Raw genomic sequence first — 6378 nt, 5'->3', positions numbered from 1 at the left:
GCTTTTTAAGATGCTGTTGAGGTTTGTCATCGCTTTCCTCCCAAGAAGCAAGCATCTTTTAATTTTGTGGCTGCTGTCACCACCTGCAATTATCATGGAGCCCAAGAAAGTAAAATCTGTCACTGTCACTGGGTAGTTCTCCCCAACTACAATGTTGTTTTGCACAGGAGAGTTTTACTGGAAATTGGGCTTAGGAGTAAGCCCTTCCTTGAAATGTGACGGAGCTGCAAGATATGGATATGGAAGGCAGGGTCTGGGACTCTTCATAAATCTCTTTCCCAACCGCAAAAGCAGCCGCACTGTCGCTGCCCAAGCTGACTGTGTCAGTCTGAGTGTTGATCGCATCTCTGGCACAATCAGCTCTTTAGGGGGAAAGGGGCCTTCTCCACCATATTTTTTGGCCTCTTTGCCGTAGCTGGATTGCACAAAGGCATCACTGGAACAAGTTTAAGCTTCACTCTTATCTGTCCCACCAGAGGCTTCTCTGTCACCTTTTTGGCAGACACACACACGTTCAACACTACTATTTGCTGCTTGTCAAGAATTCAAAAGAACCTAAGTTTAGGGACTGCAGAGGGGTGCCCTAAAACTGAGACGTTCTTTTAAAATGTGCCTAGAGATTGCTGAGAGAAGTGAAAGTACCATTGGAAATATGCTCTGTGAAGATAGTTTATATTACAAAACCAAAACACTTCATTTGTTTTGGAATAAAGCTACTGATAACAAGGCAGAAGGAGCTCATTCAGATTCATGCCAATTTTCAGGAGAAAAAGTAAACAGAATGATGATATCATATAAAATGGAGAAGGGGGGAAAGTGAAGTGCATTTTAAAATGCTGCTTATGTTGTGTGTTACCTATTTGTCAATTGACAAATAGATGTTGTTAGTATGTATAATTATACAACACAGAATGTATATGCATATATGTATATTTAAATGTGTTTGCTATGGAAGACCAGAATGCTGTATTTGCACAACACAGCATTCTGACCAAAAAGAATGTGTCTCTGGAGTCAGCCAGGTAGCCATATAAGGCAGGTGTCAATTAGAACAGGGGTTGTCAACCCACGGCCCGGTGCTGGTCTGTGGGCTTGCCAGAACTGGGCCCTGGATACGGATCTCCACTCCCCAGCATGCACGTGCGCTGGGCGTGTCATGCTCGCATGGTGGGCATGTCACACTTGCATGGTGGGCATGTTGCGCTCGTGGGGGGAGTGTCGCACTCGCACGGTGGTGCACCTGCCCCTCCGCACATGGAGTTCATTCCCTCCTGCTGGTCCGTGGCCCCAAAAACGTTGGGGACTGCTGAACTAGAAATCTGTTAGATAGGGACAAATATGTGATTGGGGGACAAACATGTACAGTAATAGGTCTGACAGGGTCTCAGACAATGATCCAATACAAGCCAGGGATTAAAACTTGTAATAGTGATCAGATAGGGCTGACAAGGATAAAGATTTCAGTGACAGGATTTTATAGGGCCACATAGGGCTTGCAAATGTAATAGTATAACAATGTGAAAGTTATTTATTTATTAAACATGTATGTCAATAAATCAACAATATGTATGACAAATGCCAATCGTCTAAGCACTATGAAGATATGTTATATTTTACATATGTTTCTAAGTAGTAAATGTTATTTGATATTTTAACCCAAAGCACAAGAGATTACTTACTATGGTGTGGCAGGCCCAGAATCCAGATTGTAGGAGCCCAGACTTTGGCAGTCCAGTTTATGGCAGTTCCAACGTGTGGTAACCAAGCGTGTGGTAACCCACATTGTTATGATGGCTCAGACTAAGTAAAAAGCCCATAGAAAGATAAAAGCGCATAGAAAAAATAAAGTCTACATAAAACTAAAAACCCAGAATAAATTCAGAGGTCAAATTCTAAAGTAAAAACTAAAAAGGTCTCAGTCAGAGAGGCAGAGCTGAAGCTACGTAGTCTGAGATAAAATTGTCAGGAAACAGTCTGTCTGAGGCAAATCAGAGTTTATGAGGTGAAACAGTTGCTGAGGTGAAACCACAAGCAAAGTATACGTTCTGTGATCGGAACCAAAGGGGTGGAAACACTGGGCTGTGGGTGCATGCGCCCGACACAATGCTGCGCAGCTTAGAGGGAATGTTGATCTACAACCAGATGTGTTGACACTTTGTAGCCTAACTCCCAACACCACATCATGTCAAGACAATGTTGAGAATCACTGCTTTAAATTTGTTTTTATTCCAATTAGAGTGTTGCACAATTCTGAATTATGGATGTGAATGAAATATAGGTAAAATTAAAAACAAATTGAAATGTTAAGATGGCTAGAGTATTTTTTTTTTTGACCAGAAGCAGGCTGCTTTAATAGACTTATCTGGGCCATTTGCTAGATCTTCTTTTGTATGGATCGTGCAGCATAAATTGCATGCACAAAGTGTTGCATTGACAAAAACACAGAAAATTTGTCCTGCATCCAAGTACTGTAGCCCCATATTACTTGAGTATTTTTTTAGTTTACCTTCTTTGCTTCAGAGTTGATTAAATGACTTTCAGCTAGAGTTTTGTTCTCATGGGAGACACTCTTCAGCATTCATCCATTCAGCAAGGTGTGTTGTTTTTGTTCTCCATAGGTTTAGCCTAGCCTCTTCTGGTTTCATATTTAGTGCATTTTTTTCCTTGATTTTAGCCATCATCTAGGAGTTGATAAGCCAGGGCGTGGACTCGCCTCCCTCTATTACCAACTCCACACAAGAATTGGAGGTTGCTCATGACTGTATACCTTGGCTCAATGATCTCTGACACCCTCTCCTTAGATGTTGAGCTGGATAAACGCATTGGCAAAGCAGCTACCATGTTCTCTAGACTCACAAAGAGAGTATGGCTTAATAAGAAGTTGACGGCATATATCAAGATCCAGGTCTATAGAGTCTGTGTCCTGAGTACACTCCTGTACTGCAGTGAGTCCTAGATCCTTTGTGCACTGCAGGAGAGGAAGCTGAACACGTTTCATATGCATTGTCTCCGATGCATTTTTGGTATCACCTGGCAGGACAAAGTCCCAAATGGAGTAGTCTTAGAACGAGCTGGAATGTTTAGCATGTATACATTGCTGAAACAGTGATGTCTACGTTGGCTTGGGCATGTCATGAGAATGGCTGATGGCTGAATTCCAAAAGATCTCTTGTATGCAGAATTAGTGCAGGGAAATCGTCCCAGAGGGAGACCACGGCTCTGATACAAGGATATCTGCAAGCGGGATCTGAAGGCCTTAGGAATGGACCTCAACACATGGGAAACCTTGCCATCTGAGCATTCATCCTGGAGGCAGGCGGTGCATCGTGGCCTCTCCCAATTTGAAGAGACCCTTGTCCAGCAGGCCAAGGCAAAGAGGCAGTCCCAAAACCAGCAAAATCAGGGAGCTGGATGGGGGACAGGTTGTATTTTTCTTCAATGTGGAAGGGATTGTCACTCTCGAATTGGCCTTCTCAGCCACACTAGATGCTGTTCCAAGTCCTCCATACAGAGCATGTTACCATAGTCTCTCGAGACTGAAGGATGCTTAATCTAATCTAAAAAAAAGAGGAGCTGATATCCATGAAGTTGATGGGTTTGGTGCTGTATCACCTTATTTCATTCATTATTTCCTGTCACCTCTCAATGTACTTCTAGAGGGGCAATACCAGCCACTGCTTTAAGAAGTCCTTTTGGAAGCAATGTGTGCTACATATGGCCTATCTTCCCGGAACAGACCTTGCTCCATTACACAGATACATGCTAGTGTGTGTGTGTGTGTGTGTATAAGTGGCTCTGTCTGATCTAGAGGTATTTCTGGAGTAGAGAATCATCAGAGTCCTAGGAATGGACAAAAGCACCACCCACAGGAGGAGGTGATTACAGTCTTGTCCTTTTAAAAACAACAACACCAATTTGGACTGAAGGTGGAAGTGAATACCGTGTTTCCCTGAAAATAAGACAGGGTCTTATATTAATTTTTGCTCCAAAAACGTGTTAGGACTTATTTTCAGGTGATGTTTTATATTTTTCATGTACAACCATCTACATTTATTCAAATGCAGTCATGTCATCTTCTGGTTGCTGCACAATGGTGGAGGGCTGAGTTTCAATTAACTGGGGCTTATTTTTTGAGTAGGGCTTATATTATGAGCATCCTGAAAAATCATACTATGGCTTATTTTCAGGTTAGGTCTTATTTTAGGGGAAACAGGGTAGGAAACAAATGGAAAGGTATAAGACAAAAATAGGATTTTTGCCAGTTGAATCCTGCAGGAAGGAGGGGGTGAAAGGGAAAAGAACAACAGTCAAGAGATGATGTTTTGTGATCTTCCCACAAAAATATGTAACTTGCCCCTATGTATATTCCTCCCCCTGTACCAGAAAAATGATTAGCTAGTGCAACACCTATTTTTTAAAACAATATATCCAGCAAATTGTAGGCTAGTTAAAGTTATATTATAAGTGCACTTCTCCTTTGAATTGCATGGATCTGAGTAGCATGGTTTGGTTATACTGTTACCCCATTACATACATCCAATTGGCAGCCGAGGAGGGTACTGGGGCATACCAGAAGGCTGATGCGTGTTTTGGGAAGGTGTGTATTAATCAACAGTTTATGCTTTAGTTACCTTTTTTGTGGCATAAGAGTTATTTTCTAATGGGGAGGAGGTAACAAGTTGGGTATCCGAAGGCTCAGTCCTGGGCCCGCTGCTCTTCAATATTTTTATTAATGACTTGGATGAAGGAGTGCATGGAATGCTTGTCAAATTTGCAGCTGGTGCCAAATTGGGTGGAACAGCTAATACCCTAGAGCAGAGGTTGTCAACCCCTGCTCTGCGGCCCGTGCTGGTCCCCGTCCTGAGCCCGACCAGGCTGCAAAGACAGACCTCCTGCCCCACCCACCCCCCAGGCACTCACCCCCACAAAGGCTGTTTACGCCTCTGTGCATACTTGTGCATGTATGCAAATGGCGGCACTGCTGTTTGTGCATGCACTCAAGCGCAGGGGGCGCCCCGCGTTCCCCAGCCGATCCGCAGACTGAAAAAGGTTGGGGACCGCTGCCCTAGAAGACAGAAACAAAATTCAAAATGACCTTGATAGGATGGAGCACTGGGCCGAAAGCAACAGAATGAAATTCAGCAGGGATAAGTGCAAAGTACTGCACCTCGGAAAAAGAAACCAATTGCACAGTTACGAGATGGGGGATACCTGGCTCAGCAAAACTACAAGCGAGAAGGATCTTGGACTCATCGTAGATCACAAGCTAAATATGAGCCAACAGTGTGGTATGGCTACAAAAAGGCAAATACTATTTTAGGCTGCATTAATAGAAGTATAATTTCCAAATCCCGCGAGGTGCTAGTCCCCCTCTATTCAGCACTAGTTAGGCCTCACCTTGAGTATTGTGTCCAGTTCTGGACACCACACTTCAAGAAGGATGCTAACAAATCAGAACGGGTTCAGAGGATGATCAGGAGGCTGGAAACCAAGCCTTATGAGGAAAGGCTGAAAGAACTAGGCATGTTTAGCCTTGAGAAAATAAGACTGAGGGCGATAGCACTTTTCAAATAGTTTATTGAAAGGCCGTCATAGAGAGGATGGGCAAAATCTGTCCTCAATCATCCCAGAGTGCAGGACACAGAGCGATGGGCTCAAGTTAAAGGAAGCCAGATTTCGGTTGAATATCAGGGGAAGCTTTCTAACTGTTAGAGCAGTACAGACAGTGGTGAGTGCTCCAACACTGGGTGCATTCAAGAAAGACTTGGATAAGTCTTTAAAACCCAATCTTTAAACCCAATTAAAAACATGGTTCTTCATTCAGGCCTTCCCTCCAGCCAATTCTTGATTTTCTTCTTCTTATTTTTCCTATTTTTATTTTATTGTAGTTTTGTATTATTTATGTATTTGTTGTGTTTTATTGTTTAAACTTTATGTTGGAAGCTGCCTAGAGTGGTCCAGTGGTCCAGGTGATAGGCGGGGTATAAATCAAATAAATAAAAATAAAAAATAAATAATCACCTGGCAGATATGCTTTGATTGTATTCCAACAGTGAGCAGCGGGTTGGACTTGATGGCCTTGTAAGGCCCCTTCACTTTTCTATGATTCTATGGACTTTGAACTACTCAGGGATTCAGCACCCCTAATCCCATGGCTGTTGAAGGGAGAAGTGTAACCTGGTGGAAAATGTCATTAAAGATGAAATTACTGACCACACAGAATGACAGGTCCTACTGGGGGAAAAAATGGCATGGTTGATGTACAGGTTAAGTCTCCTCTTGGTAACTTTTTCAAATTTATATTAGTGGTTTTTCTGTAAACATGCTTTCTTGAGCTAGAAAAGGTCCTTCACTGAAGACCCCTGAGCAAATGTAGCA

This window comes from Pogona vitticeps, chromosome 2 (genome assembly GCF_051106095.1).
Source record: "Pogona vitticeps strain Pit_001003342236 chromosome 2, PviZW2.1, whole genome shotgun sequence".
Lineage (NCBI taxonomy): Eukaryota > Metazoa > Chordata > Lepidosauria > Squamata > Agamidae > Pogona > Pogona vitticeps.
Note: the sequence above shows the minus strand (reverse complement) of the source record.